This window comes from Uloborus diversus, chromosome 6, assembly GCF_026930045.1.
Source record: "Uloborus diversus isolate 005 chromosome 6, Udiv.v.3.1, whole genome shotgun sequence".
In the NCBI taxonomy this organism is placed as follows: domain Eukaryota; kingdom Metazoa; phylum Arthropoda; class Arachnida; order Araneae; family Uloboridae; genus Uloborus; species Uloborus diversus.
In genome coordinates, this window is record NC_072736.1 from 64,969,954 (window position 1) to 64,986,341 (window position 16,388).

General features: G+C 34.6%; 1 protein-coding gene across 1 annotated transcript in view; it reads left to right on the forward strand.

Moving 5' to 3' along the window:
• Positions 1-16,388, forward strand: part of LOC129224689 (venom peptide isomerase heavy chain-like) — a 43,953-nt gene that overhangs the window by 15,430 nt on the left and 12,135 nt on the right. The gene's annotated exons all lie outside the window — the stretch shown is intronic.

Here is a 16,388-nt window from a genome sequence, read left to right on the forward strand (position 1 = left end):
CCCAATAACAAAGTGTATTTTCTTGTTTGTTTGTGTCTTGAGAACTAATTGACTGATATCAATAGATTTTTTTCAAAGGTATATAATGAAAATAGGGACTAGTGTGGTGAGCAAAGCTTGTTACATATATAAAGCTTATCATATATTTTCATTAGCCTTTTGATTTTTCATATATTTTCATTATCCTTTCAATTTTTCAATTGAAGTTCGGTTAAATTTTCAGACATTTTACTTTACATCCAGTAAAATCACAACTCCAACTAAAAGATTTGGATTTATTGGAAGTTCATCTATAAAATGCTTCTTAGTCTGATTTAATGCAGACCGGGATTTCTCACTTTTTGTTGACAATATCTTGAGGCGGCAAATATGGCAATAAAATTAATGCTGCATTTATTTTAGCTGAAGAAACTATGTATAATGGAAAAATTCATAATTATGACAAATCATGTAACACAAATTGACGTAAAAAAACTTATAAATTTAGTGCATGAAGTTGGAAAATAAAAAACAAAAAATGCTTATTATTGTTATTACAATTTTCAAACATGCTATACTATCTTTTCTTTTTAAATCGAGGTTAAACATTAAAACTTCACTTCAATAATTTATTTTAATTTGCGGAAAATTTGAAAAAATATTAAACATATTCGGCTGAAATATATAGCACAAATATAGAGTTCTTTATGGAAATTAATATTTTCTCCATCTTAAAATGATTTTATCAAATTGATATTTACTTTACTTCATGTTTTATGCAAGTAAAAAAAAAAAAAAAAAGGCTGCACAAATAATGAACATATGCACTTATTGCTAGAAACATCTCCCGCAGGGAAAGAGATTATGTAAACAACACGGGGTAAGCTGGTAAGCATATTGGGGGATTGGTGTATAGTATTTGTTTAAGAAAATAAAAATGCAGAATGAAACAAATTTGAACTATTAAACTAAAAAATACACTTCGTTTAACAGAATTATTTTTGTAAAATTCATGGAGAAGAATGAAAACACATAACCATGTAATTTATTCCACGTTGAAATTAAAAGCTTCAAAGTTCTATGCCTTTCATAAAAGCGCTGTATTTATCATCTGTGTTAGTTAAGCTACGGTGGAGGTTTTTTTTTTTTTTTTTTTGTAAGTTTAAATTCATACAAACTCTTTAGTCATGTTTGTAATTTTTGTAACGAAATAAAGGAAGTACGCTTTTGGAAACAAATGTCAACGAACCAACATTTTCTTTTGCAAATAAAAAAAACAACGCTAGCTAAGCCTAACGTGGAGGTGACTCAAAGTTAACACACACAGACTTCTAAACCTAATCGAACCGTTCGTTTTTAATTTTAATGTGTTTTAAATACAACTATAAACACAACACTAAACAAAAATGTAACAATACATAAAAGAAGGCACATTGCACTTACAAATTTCAATAAATACTAACCTTTTTTTATGAATCCTTTAGAATAATTGAGGCAAGATAATTTAACGAGCAAGTACAAGATTGAAACGAAAACTCCCAGAATGCACTGCAATGTGACGAAATCGGGAAGATATAATTTCGTGAAAAATTTGAGATTTCTGGTTTCGTCAAATATCACGTGATTCGGTGACGAAATGATCGTCGAAAATAACGAAATAGTGCTCGAGGATTGCCGAATCGTCAAAATTGAGCGTTTCATTTTTGACAGTGTGGGGGGGGAGAAGTTGGTAAATTAGTAGTTTTTATCAGTTTTTCGGAAATATTTAGAAAACTATGGCGTTTAGCGTGGAAAAAGCAATATACAAAATAATCTACATTAAATTACGAACAAAATGGTACTAAGCACTAATTTGTTAAGTGGAACGGTTCCAGAGTTACAAAGGGTGTAAAAATAGAAAATTTTGATATTTTTTAGATTTTTCGGAAAAAATATTCATTATCACTAAGGAAACTAATTTGTTGTATGAATTGTGTTTTGTAAAAGCAAATTACGATTTTAGGGGGCAGTGGTATGTTTGTGATAAGCCCTTAAAATAACGACAACCTCACAACGCACAACCTACTCAAGGGACTCTACTTTTAAGGGAAAAGAGGTTTTCACGAGCCGTGACTATATAAATCTACGGCATGGAGAAACCCGATCTTTCTCTAGACAATGCCGCAATAAGAATGAATATATTTTTAACATAGATTATTTTAAAGTGTAAAAATGTGTAACAATTATGATTTATAATTATAGCATTTTTAATGATAACATTTTTATAGGTGCAGCTTTTGAAGTTTTTTCTTTAGAAAATAGACATATTTGCCTGTATATTGCAACCATATTTTATCAAACTTTTTGAAGTTCATAAACTGAGTGCAATACTAATACAGTGAAGCACCGTTTATACGTTTTTGAAGGGACTTAGAAAAAAAGCGTACAAATGAAAAAACGTATAATAGGTATAGGTTAATGTGTATTAGATTCGCAAGGACCAATTTAAAAACGTATATTCAATAAAAACGTATAAAAGAGAAACGTATAAACGGTGCTTCACTGTATTTAATAAAAATGTAGAGTTTTACATGCGACATACTGTGTGTGATGAAAGATATTCACCAGTATTCAGTACTCTTCAACCATAGCACCGTCCTCTTCTAGATCTTCTTCTCTGATATTAGTGTCCCTGTTAATACATCCTAGACCTGAGCAATTGCTGCACATGCTTGAGCAAATTAGACCACTATTTCTGCACTCGTAGTTACGGACGAATTCATCTTTGCAAATGTACACTATGAGGGAAAGTAATTCCTGGGGAGCTGCAGAACGCATTGTTGTAATTAGTCTCAGTTGTTCACCATTTCTTCTTACACCCTCACTGGAGCGGATTCTTTTTCTCACCCAGCCACTGTTGGACCTTGTGGTAGATTCTATATGAATGCTGCTGAAAAAGGGAGGTAGTGCAGTCAACTTGAACAATGAATATATGGACTGCTTTGCGATAGCCTGCAAGTAACACTGGTAGCGAAAGCTATCTAGATCTTCAGTATTCTTGGCTCCAAACATCGCAATTCGCAAGAAAGAAATGCTTTTCTGCGTCAGCCCTTAGAGCAGTAATTGAAATGGAAGGAGCAAGTTCAATCATTGGCTTAGTAAAAGCTGACCCGAAGTTACGTGACTGAACAACGACGAATGGTTGGCACGTTTTGCGTGAAACAAGCGAAAGAAACCTGATATTTTCCACAATATACTTTTCTTTAAAATCTATCAAGTGATTTAGGGTTTTGGTTTCATGGTTGAAAGTCTTCACTCCCTCCATTTTATCTCTTCTCAATCCGTCAGCCACTGCACTGGGGTCAGCTTTGGGATCGTTAAAGACTAGAAGCTTCGTACAAAGAGCGCTGTTGGCTTGTACTTTTCTATACGGTGAAATGTTTCCCTTCTTGTAGATAAATGATACAGTGTCACATCCTGTGAAGGCGTATATTGCTAGTACACCTTTAAGAGTACACCTTTTATATCTCCAATACTTCGCTGAATGTCCGAAATAGTGTACACCTTTTCCTGCTGATATCCTTTCTTTGGTACCACCATTTTCAGCTTGCTTTCTGATGGTGTGTGAACAGTCAACAAGACTAGTAAATCCGTGTCATCACCAATCACACAAGCTTCAACTCCATTCTTAGCTTTACCAATCGGTGGTAAAACTATTAATAAGTCAGCGTCACCCGACGCTTGATGAACTGTGCAACCGCCTCTTTGCAAGTGCATTGTAAGGAGAGAAATAAGGCCAATTTTGACCTTAGCGTTAGCTAGAAATTCACTTTGGTTGATAGTTACATCGATTGAGTCAATTGTTTGACTGAGTCGAAATTTCAATATTGAAACTTTGAATAGCGGCAACTCTATGATTAGAGCACTTTTGCTTAGGCAAACCTATATCATCGGTTTTGTAATATTTTTAGCTACATTTTTTATATAACTTATATGGAAACTCGATGAGAATAAATTACTCATTTTTATGTACCTTTTAGCCCCTGGCAACCCTGATTAGTTCACACGCAACAGGTAGTCAACCTTACTTCAACGTTTTATTTACAGCTTTTACTCTTCATTTATGACAACAATTTTTTGGGAATTCGATAATTGCAAATTATTCATTTTTGGGTGCTTTTTAACCTCTGGTAACCCTACTTACGGACCGGGAAAAGGTAGACAACCTTACTTTAGTGTTTTATTTACAGCTTTTACTCCTCATTTATGACAACACTTTCCGGAAACTCGATGAGGGGTGAATTATCTCCCTCATTGAAAACTTTTATCCCCTGACAATCCTTGATTAGGTAGCCGAAAAAGGTAGGCAACCTTATTTTAGCGTTTTATTTCCATCTTTTGCTCTTCATTTATGGTAACGATTTTCGGAAACTCGATGAATGTAAATTATTCAGTTTTAGGCATTTTTCTACCCCTGGCAACCCTGATTAGTTCACGTGAAAGAGGTAGAAAAATTCTTATTTTCACGTTTTATTCACAACTTTTACGCTTCCTATATGGTAACAATTTTAGAAAACTCGATGAGGGTAGGTAAAGCCTAGTGGGATCCCATGTGGTGCCTCTTAGCTTCTTTTAGACTGCAATACGACTGTACAATATTACTTTTTAATAAAATTGTTTCGCTATTTCTGTTTACGTAGTAGTTAAAATTTCATTTTTCCAAAAAACCTTAAAAATGCAAAACTTTTCTACTTTTATACCCGCCGTAACTATGGAACCGTTCACGTAAAACAATAATGCTTGAGACCATTTTGTTCGTAATTTAATGTAGATTATTTTGTATATTGCACTTTTTGCGCTAAAACCATAGTTTTCTAAATATTTCCGAAAAACTGATAAAAACTACTAATTTATCAACTTCTCCCCCCCCCCTCCTACCAAAACCCGACGCTGAAAACGGTGTAACTTTTTACCAAACAATATGTAGACAGTATACAACAATTTAAAATTGGCAGGAAACTTTTACTTTGGATGTTGAGGTTTATGTCTAATTGCACTGTACTAATTATGTTCTAGGGATATTGGATACTGAAATAAATTTTAATTATACAAAAATTCCAGTAATAATCAATTATTCGAGAAAAAAATATGTTAGAGTAAGAAAACATACTAAAGTTTACGTGTTGTAAGCTTTTTCTGAAAATAAAAACCATCCGTCGCAATCAACCCCCTCGTTCGTGAAAATGTGAGTTTGTGGCAATGGAATTTTAGGAGAGAAGGGGGGGGGGGGAACATGAGGCCCGGGCACCTCCAAAGGGATAAAATAAATCAAAAGTATCCTCATTAAATATTTTCAAATTTATTTCTTTATAGCATAAATAAAAAACTTTCAAATTTATTTAAAACACACACACACAAACATAAACATTGTGTGGGCGGGGGGGGGTGACACTTTTTATTGTCCAGTGCCCCCTCCAAATTCTGCCTCTGTATCCGCTTCTTGGGGAAGGACTTAAACAAGAAGTTTAACAAAAAGTGTGACATCACGCATTTTTTAGAAGAATATTTTTATAAAAAATAACGCGACATACGACGAAAAGGGGAGAAGGTAAGGTGAAGTGTGCACTTTGTGACAAAGGGAGGAGAGGATCAAAACTTTAAAAAATGTATGATGTCATTTGTGTGTGTGTGTGTGTGTGTGTGTGTGTGTGTGTGTGTGTGTGTGTGTGCGGACAGCCCCTTGGTTGAAGAAGGATTTCACCCGCTGTTTAGCTATCTGACCGAGGAGGATCGAATCGTCTAGGAGTACGGACTTGTAATCTCACGAAAATGTCCTTTGACTTTTAACATACATGTACTGAAATCACTAAAATGAACTGCACTCACGTTTTTGATTAATAACAATGATAGTTTTAAGAAAGTACGCAACTTTGAACAAACATGAGAAAGATTTTGTGATATCCACTACATATAAGGTTTGTATGAGTAATTCTCCACAAGGAAACAAAGACATTAGAGCTTGAACGCACCAAGTATTCAATGAATAATGTTCAACTTTCTTTTTCTTTTGTTTCATATATTCTAAAATATGCAACCCTGGGCGTCATTTTGAATTTTTCCAGAGAGGAGCAAAGGGGCAACTCAACGAAAATTACACCAAAAAACAACAAAAACCACTCTCACTAAAAAGTAAATATATTGATTTTTCAAAATCAGGGGAGGAAATCGGTCCCTTGACCCCCTAAATGACGGTTCTGATGCAATCCAATGTGGTGGCATACAGGGTAGAGCCGTACCATATTTGATGTCCCCTTATTAGTGCGATAAAAAATGTTTGCTAACAGTATGAAGGTACTATCTTCTATGCGAGGTTTATTGCTTCAGACTGCATTGTAGCTTCTCCAGACTGATGATCCTTGAGGCTGTTCCAGACTGACGATCCTCTACAAGGGCGAAAATGTAGTTTCTGGACTAGCCGATTGGTATTTGCTTAAAATCCAAACGGTATTTTGGTTTGAGCATCCCCATATTCTATACTTCGTATTAGATTCCAAATGTGTAATAGTTATCGTTTCTCAATTCATTTCCCGGCGATAACGCTTGGATCTTGGCATCGCATTTGCTGTTGAGTGTAACAGGAAGAGGTAAAGAAAGCAGTACAAATAGCCTTCAACTTTGTCCTCTTGTCCAGATTCCTGATAGGAATTTTCTCATTTCTTCCTATTTTACCCTTTACCTTCCTGAGAGAAGTTTTCTTATTTCCTCCTAATCTGCCCCTCGTCCAATTACCTCTGTAGGAGTTTTTCTTATTTCCTCTCATATTTTCGATTCGATTCAGAGTCACAACTGACTTCAACTGCATTTATGTCGAGGTCTGCATACTGAGTGCCTTACCTCCATTATATTTTTATATACCGATAGATGGCAGCACCATCACCGGATCGAGCAGTTAATGAGAATTTATAACTAGTCCAAGAGCTAATAGCTACCTGGTACTAGCACCCCCAGAGGTATCGTTTCACTTGGAGGACATTGAGACCACGAGCATATTTAACGTCGCCCAGTCCCCTTTAATGACGACGGTGGGTCTTCGACCAGCAAGGATCGAACCCGAGGCCCTCCGGTCCCGAGTCCAATGCCTTACCGATCAGGCTACCACGGCCCCTTCATATTTTCCGTCTCCCAGTTTACCTGATAGAAGTTTTTCTTATTCTCACCCAGTTACCTGTTTAGGAGTTTTTCTCATTTCCTCTTATTTTAATCGTCACCCAGTTCCCTAAAAGGAGTTTGTTCTATTCACACCCAATTACCTAACAGGGCATTTCCTCTTACTACAGGGTCCATTATGAAAGTAATGAGCATTTACTGGCAAAATATATTTAATGATCGTAATTTGTACAAATGTTCAATATTCTTCAAAATACATTCCTCCTGCATCAATACACTTGCGGAGACGTGTTTGCTACGCCTGAAAGGCACCCTGAAACTCTTCCAAGGGAATGCCTCTCAGGAACGTTGTAACATGGCGTTGGATGTTTCCCAAGGTTCCCCAATGTTTTCCTTTCTTCTCTCTCTCTCTCTCTCTTGAGTCGCGGAAACAAAAAGAAGTCACATGAAGCTAAGTAGGGACTGTGAGGTGGTGAGGGATCACCGGGGGGGGGGGGGGGACATCCATAACGGGGTTCGTCGGCGACCTCCTCCTGGCTCTCTTTGAATGCCTTGCGCCACTTCTCAGACTGTGATCTTGAAATGCAACCGTCCTTGAAGGCTTCTTGCAGCATCTGGAATGTTTCGTTTGCATTTTTTCTAAACCTCACGCAAAACTTTATGGCGTATCATTGTTCAAGCGAACGCTCCATTGCGTTATGTTACAAAAGTTGAAAACATACTTCAAGCGGAGGCACTTATCTCCGCTCACACTTCTCGAAAGCAACTGACCACTGGATGCATTGAAAGGGCATATCCCGCACCACATTTCCCACCCGGTTTTACCGTGCTGCCATCCATCGTTGCGTCACAATAACATTATGCTCATTACTTTCATAATGGACCCTGTATACTAGGGTGGGTCGATTTTGACTTTTTTTTTGAAATCGAAAACGCTTGTTTTGGGAAAAGTTGTGTATTGGCATCAAATGCTCGCATAAAAAATTTTTTGGAAATCAAAATATATTTAGATTCCCCGCCAGTCCCTTAAAATTTGGCCAAATATGTAAAAATTGACATTTTTAAAAAAAAAAATTTTAAATCTTATGTATAATACTTTTAATCGCCTGTGGTGGGAAAAGTTGTGTATTGACATGTAATGTTTATTTAAAAAACTTTTTAGTAATTATAATATATTTTCACTTTCTGCCAGGTCCCTAAAGTTTCGCTAAATATGTAAAAATTGACTTTTTTTTTAAACTTTTTTCTTCATTTCTTATGTATTTTTTTAATCATCTGTGGTGTAAATAGTAAATAATAAGACCCTTTGTTTGTGAACAAAATAATTATCATATCATATAACATATACAACCCTTGCCGGGAATCTGATATTGCGCGTTTTGTCTTTTTTCTTTGCTCCTTCTGCTTAGTTTTAACTGTCAAAGAGATAGATGGTGTGATTCCTCCGAATGTTTATTTTTCTTCTTCTCTGTGATATATAATGAAACTATTTAAATCACCCACCCCCAGTCTGACAAATTGGCCTGTTCTTGGCACTTAGCCAAGCATATGTAAACCAAATAGAAATCATAACAAAAAACTCAGAGCAGAAGAATTGGTACAGCGAATGAAGTGTTATCAAGCATATTAGACTATTTAAAAACAATCCAAGTATCTAATGTGGGTTTAATTGCAGTAGGATCAGATGGAACAGCAGTCAATACTGGTGTGAAAGGTGGTGTAATAAGACTGTTTGAACTGCATTTAAAGAGGCCGTTGCAGTGGCTCATGTGAAGTGCACGCCAATGAGCTACCTTTACGCTATCTGTTACGGCATCTTGATGGAAGCAATACATATTACATATAATGGTTGTACACGGAAGCTTCTTGGCACATGTGAGCAGCTTCCCAATTGTCAACTTTAAAAAAATCGCTTTTGATTTGCCAACAGTTGATACAGACGGACTTAGCACTGACCAAAAATACTTGTATCAATTATGTTAAGCAATATGTTCAGGAAATGGTTCAACATCACTGTCCACCAAATCACCAGGAAAGCTATCTCATGCTAGGTGATGGCTTACAACAGCAAACAGAGTACTTCGTTTGTATGTTGGTACAAAAGAGTCATCGCTGGAAATAGGGACTATTATAGAATACATTATAAAAGTGTATGCAAAAGTTTGTTTTTTGATTAAAACGGAGCCTTCATGCACAGCCAGTGCACAGCATCTTTGGGAAGTTATCCACTACTCAAGATATCTAGCGATGATCTGAAATCAGTTAGTTGACCCCTGTTATACAACGAATTTTTTTTTTTTTTTTGGTTATCTAGAAAACCTGCTGATAGCCATGATCAACGGCACGCGATCCTCAGTAAGGAAATTAGGCTACAGAACAATCCTGAAGGCCCGAACTCTTACTAATGAAACTGTTCGTGATTTTGTCATTCCACCTCTAAATTTTCAAGCAAAAAACTATACAGAATTGATAAATTGGCAAAATTGTGTCCTTACAAGACCCTCGACTTACCAAACATATACCCAATGCGGAACTTGATAAAGTAGCTGAAATGGGTGACGTTATTGAAAGTGAGTTGTGGAATTTACCATGTCATACACAAGCGGTATAGAAAGAGCAGTTAGGTTGGTGACAGAAGCATCTTTTATCTGTTTGTGGAGCAACACGCCATGATGGCTTTATACATACAACATTGACTTCCCGAAAATTAATGCCAAAATTTGAGAACAATGTATAAGATGTAAAAATTCTTTATTACAAAAAACTCCGAGGTGAATTCTTAGTCATTTTTCCCTAATACTTCGGGGAAATGAGCGAAGATCTGCTGTAAAACTGCGACGACGGACTTCTGGTACTTCAATCTTTTATACCTATGTTTTAATCCTAAAGAATTCTATAGTGTTATTATAGAAAAATAAAGTATAAAAAATGCTTAAATTTTTTTTAAAAAAGTGTTGGATCAAATTTTTGCTTTAAAACGTCAAGATTTTAAAAATTATGAAAATATTCCAAATTTCACCGGTTGAGCGTAGCTTGAATATTATTATTATTATTACTTATGAGTGAAGAATCTTACCAGGCAATCATTTTCACTACGGGTGATTAAAAAAATCAAACATGAGAAATTTAAAAAATAACAAATAAATGTCAATTTTTCCATATTTGGTGAAATTTCAAGGGACTGGTGAGGGATCTAAATATATTTTGATTACCAAAAAAAAATTTATATGAGCATTAGATGTCAATACACAACTTTTCCCACCACAGGCGATTAAAAATATTATACACATAAGGTTTTTTTAAAAAAAATTAAAAAATGTCAATTTTTACATATTTGGCCAAACTTTAAGGGGCTGGCGGGGGATTTAAATATATTTTGATTTCCAAAAAATTTTTTATGCGAGCGTTTGATGCCAATACACACTGTCAAAAATGAAACGCTCAATTTTGACGATTCGGCAATCCTCGAGCACTATTTCGTTATTTTCGACGATCCTTTCGTCACCGAATCACGTGATATTTGACGAAACCAGAAATCTCAAATTTTTCACGAAATTATTTCGTCCCGATTTCGTCACATTGCAGTGCATTCTGGGAGTTTTCGTTACAATCTTGTACCTGCTCGTTAAATTCTTACCTCAATTATTCTAAAGGATTCATAAAAAAGGTTAGTATTTATTGAAATTTGTATGTGCAATGTGCCTTCTTTTATGTATTGTTACATTTTTGTTTAGTGTTGTGTTTATAGTTCTATTTAAAACACATTAAAATTGAAAACGAACGGTTCGATTAGGTTTAGAATTCTGTGTGTGATAACTTTGAGTTACCTCCACGTTAGGCTTAGCTAGCTTGTTTTTTTTTTATTTGTAAAAGAAAATGTTGGTTCGTTGACATTTGTTTCCAAAAGCGTACTTCCTTTATTTCGTTAAAAAAATTAAACATGACTAAAGAGTTTGTACGAATTTAAACTTACAAAAAAAAAAAAAACCCTACACCGTATCTTAACTAACACAGATGATAAATACAGCGCTTTTATGAAAGGCATAGAACTTTGAAGCTTTTAATTTCAACATGGAATATATTACATGGTTATGTGTTTTCATTCTTCGCTATGAATTTTACAAAAATAATTCTGTTAAACGAAGTGTATTTTTTAGTTTAATAGTTCAAATTTGTTTCATTCTGCATTTTTATTTTCTTAAACAAATACTATATACCGATCCCCCAATATGCTTACCAGCTTACCCCATGTTGTTTATATAATCTCTTTCCCTGCGGCAGATGTTTCTAGCAATAAGTGCTTATGTTTGTTATTTGTGCAGCCTTTTTTTTTACTTGCATAAAACATAAAGTAAAGTAAATATGAATTTGATAAAATCATTTTAAGATAGAGAAAATATTAATTTCCATAAAGAACTCTATCTTTGTGCTTGATATTTCAGCAGAATATTTTCAATATTTTTTCAATTTTTCCGCAAATTAAAATAAATTATTGAAGTGAACTTTTAATGTTTAACCTGGATTTAAAAAGATAAAAAGAAAAGATAGTATAGCATGTTTGAAAATTGTAATAACAATAATAAGCATTTTTTGTTGTTTATTTTCCTACTTCATGCACTAAATTTATAAGTTTTTCTATGTCAATTTGTGTTACATGATTTGTCATAATTATGAATTTTTCCATTATACATAGTTTCTACAACTAAAATAAATGCAGCATTAATTTTATTGCCATATTTGCCGCCTAGAGATATTGTCAACAAAAAGTGAGAAATTCCGGTCTACATTAAATCAGACTAAGAAGCATTTTATAGATGAACTTCCAATAAATCCAAATCTTTTAGTTGGAGTTGTGATTTTGCTGGATATAAAGTAAAATGTCTGAAAATTTAACCAAACATCAATTGAAAAATTGAAAGGATAAGGAAAATGTATGAAAAATTAAAAGGATAAGGAAAATATATGAAAAATTAAAAGGATAATGAAAATATATGATAAGCTTTATATAAGTAACAAGCTTTGCTCATCACACTAGTCCCTATTTTCATTATATACCTTTGAAAAAAAATCCATTGATATCAGTCAATTAGTTCTCAAGACACAAACAAACAACAAAATGCATTTTGTTATTGGGTTTCCCCTATCTTTGGCAACTCTTCTCCCTTGCCGTTTTTTTATTTACTGCGTGAAAATTGCATATTTTAAAAATCGAATATGCTTAGTTAAAAGGTGATACTCCCTTCGTCTCCGTCCCAAACTAGTAGAGCTACGTTTGAATATTTTTTGTACTAGTGATTGATTCTGATGATTTTATGATTTTGTTCGAATATTTTTTAAAGATTTCAAGGTAGTATACTATCAATTATCAACTTTACTTGGCCAGCATTCCCTCTTAAAATCATTACCAGCTGAGTTAAAAAAATCCAAAGTACACACGCCCTTAAGCTACGCCCCATTTTTTAAGTACTCTACCCCCAGTATAGCAGAAAAATCAGATTTTTTTCTACTAAATCCCTATCCATCAGCTAGAAGATAGCTTTATGTAATTACTAGTTAACTTATGAAATGGAGTGCGGCTTCGAGTGTTGGAGCCCTGGGTTTTTGACTCGAATTTGATAGTGGTTTAAGGAGGTAAAGCTCGGTAAGTAAATGTTGTTTATTGATAACATAGCACAATAAAATCTCAGAAAAATGTGCAAATAAAATCATAATCACCAGTTTCAGTACTACTCAATTCATAAATACTTTATTGGAACTAATTTGGGTAGGGGGGGAGTACTTCAGAAAACATTCGTGAAGAAAACGGAACACGAAAATCGAAAAAAAAAAACGGCGTATTTTGGCTATTGGTTAAAACAAAAAATAAACTTAAAAAAAAATCACAGATCAACAATTTTCGCACCCTTGATTTTTTTTATAGCTCAAAAAAAAAAAAAAAAAAAAAAAAATGAAAATTCACGACTTGATGTGCAAACTAATTAACTCGTTTAATGGCTAAATAATGCTGATTCTCGATAAATTGAAGAAACTCTAATTATAGAATATTATTCAGAAATGAATTTCAGAAACTAAATGAGGGTCTAGCTGCCTAAATAAATATTTTGTTCATCCGCTGTAAAAATAACTCATTCTTGCAATCTGCTTGAAAAAAAGCTGTCACCATCGAAATAATCATATATTTTGAAAAATATAAGAATTAAATCAGATGCTTTTCAAAGTCACAAGCGAATCGTAGCTTTTTAACTTAAGAAAAAAACCCTTAGATTTTGAAAGAAATCGTGAAAACATGTTTTATTTCAGAAATAAACTGCTGAATTTAATCGTAAAACTTTCCTCGAAATAGAAAAAAGATCCATGTGCATGAGGGCATACACCCATGGACTTAAACCTTTACTTATTATGTATATATTCTCTTTTTTAAACTTTTTTAGGATGGATCCAACATCACGGAGATAATCAGAACAAGGACAGACGAAGACTTTTTCATAATTATAACTATATTCTAAATGTTCGTATATTATACATTGATTTCATGTTACACATGTTTGGAAATAAAAATAAAAACTTACGGGTAAATAGCAAAGGTATATTTTTATAATTATTTAACAAACATTACACTAAATTAATTTTACCAAAAGATTTATTTCGCATCTGCATTTTTTTAAGATATATATTTTCAAATACCTTATGCAATTTTGGCAGAGAATTGTTTTCAAAGTATGAAGTATGAAATGCATGCAATAATAAAGTTCCTGTATTAAACATAAATTTGGCCAAATAAATATTCTACATACAAGCAAAATTAATAAAACAAATAATTGATTCGAAAAAGAAAAAGGTAAGCTTTTCTTAAGATTATCTAATTTTATTTTCTGTATCCAATTTTAGAACAAATATATACTAACTAAAAGTTGCCCATTTTATTGTACTTTTTCTTTGAAATTTGTGGTATAAGTTGTATAAAAATCTTTTTTTTTTCTGGAATTTTTTCATGCGATGCAATGAAGAAGAAACTTCTCAGCAATTTTCTCTCTAGCATATATCGATCTAACGTGCATAAAAGTGGCACATGATTTATTTTTCCAGAACCCAATGACTGCTAAAGAAGTAGCACTTTTATATTCCCAGTAGGGTAGGGCGATGTTGGAATTTCTACATCGTGATGCATCGCCACCTTACATCGCCACGTAGCGATATAGTTCAAACAGTTTGAAATATTCTTTCCGCTTTAGGGGCAGCTCTCCCCCTCCCCCGTTAGGGGAGTTTTCCTTTTCAAAAATCCAGACTTTTGTCAGATCTTTTTCTAATTTGGCACATAGGTTCTTTAATCACATGGGGTAGAACCCCATATGAATACTACCCCATGGGAAACTATCCTATGTGGATTTCCAGCATCGAAGGACATCTAGGCCGAATTTGGAAAAGATCCGACGAAAACTGGATTTTTATAAGGAGAACTCCTATGGGGTTTGCCACACATAGCGGGACGAAAACTACACTATGAGAATTCCCAAGCATCAAAAGACAAATGTACCAAATTTGGAACAGATCAGACAAAAACTGGGTTCTTATACGACCCCCCCCACACACACACACGTGGTTTCCCACTCCATAGCGGGACGAAAACGGGAATTCCCGAGCGTCAAAGGACATCTGTGACAATTTTGGAAAGATCCGACAAAAAATGAATTTTTTTCAAGGAAAACCCCTATCGGTTTTGCCCCCCCCCCCCACCCAACATTGACGAAAGCTAACCTCCTTGAATTCCTGAGCATTAAAGAACCTCTATGGCAAATTTAGAAAAGATCGGACAAAAACTTTTTTTTATATAAGGAGAACCCCCAATGCGGGGTTGCTCCCTCCCCCCCATCATGGAGGGTTGAAAACTACCATGTGTGAATTCCCGAGCATCAGAGGACTTCTGTTCGAAATTTGGAAAAGATATGATAAAAACTGATTTTTTATAAGAACCCCCCTCCCGTATGGGGGTTTCCCCCCATAGCGGAAAGAAAACCACCCTATGAGAATTCCTGAGCATCAAATAACGAAACTCTGTGCCAAATTCGGAAAGATCCAACAAAAACTGGATTTTTTGTAGGAAAACTACCATAGGGGTTGCCCCCCCCCCCCCATAGAGGGTCGAAAACTACCCTGCGTGAATCCCTGTGCATCAAAGAACCTATGTGCCAAATTTTGGAAAGATCCGACAAAAATTGAATTTTTTCAAGGAACCCCCCCCCCCCTCCCCCTCCTTTTATAAAGTGATGAAAACTACCTTGCGTGATTCTTGAGCATCTAAGAACCTCTATGGCAAATTTAAAAAAGATCGGACAAAAACTTTTTTTTAATACGGAGAACCCCCAATGCGAGGTTGTCTGTCCCCCCCCCCCCCGCCCCCCACATAGAGGGACATAAACGACCTTGTGTGAATTCCCGAGCCTCCAATAACGAACCTCTGTGCCTAATTTGGAAAATATCCGACAAAAATTAGATTTTTTGAAGGAAAACCCCCATTATGGGGGGTTTAATTAGATACCATGGGGAGTTTAATCTGCAATGATTTGTTTTACCTTTTTAAAGAAGTTGTTTGTTTGCATTTTTACATAAATAAAAATTTGCTTGACATATTTTATGTGCCTCTTTTTTTAACAATTACTTGTCTTTTTTTTTGATGGGGGGGGGGGGGGGCTGCAGGCCCGTTGTTTCATTTTTTTCCCAAATATGACAAAGAGCCTGTACTCAATAAAATTTTTACAGAAAACCAACTAAAACAACGGACAGTCAAGTGTAAAAACATGAATGTTCAAAAATCAAGACGGGAGGGGGGGGGTCAATTGACCCCCTGACCCCGTAAATAACGGGCCTGTGAAAGTGACTATACGCAATAAAGTGGAAAACTACGGTGGTAAGATTCTGAAGTTAGAATTTGATCACACGCATACAAATCTTATAAAATACAGTCGAACCTCGTTATAACGAACTTAAAGGGAGCATTAAAATCGATTATTATAAAACGTGGTTCGCTTTATCCAAAAAACAATAAACTATAAGACAAGGATTGCAAAAAAGTTCATTTCAGCAGTTATTTGTTTTAAACGTGTTCGAATTAACGAGGTTCGACTGCATTCTAAAAAATAAAAAAAAACTAATGTGCTCAAAGAAAAAAAAAAGGAAATAAATTTTCTTAAAAATTTACGAAATTAATATCCTTATATATGACGAAATTAATTTGACGAAACTAATGCTCTCAAAACTACGAAAAT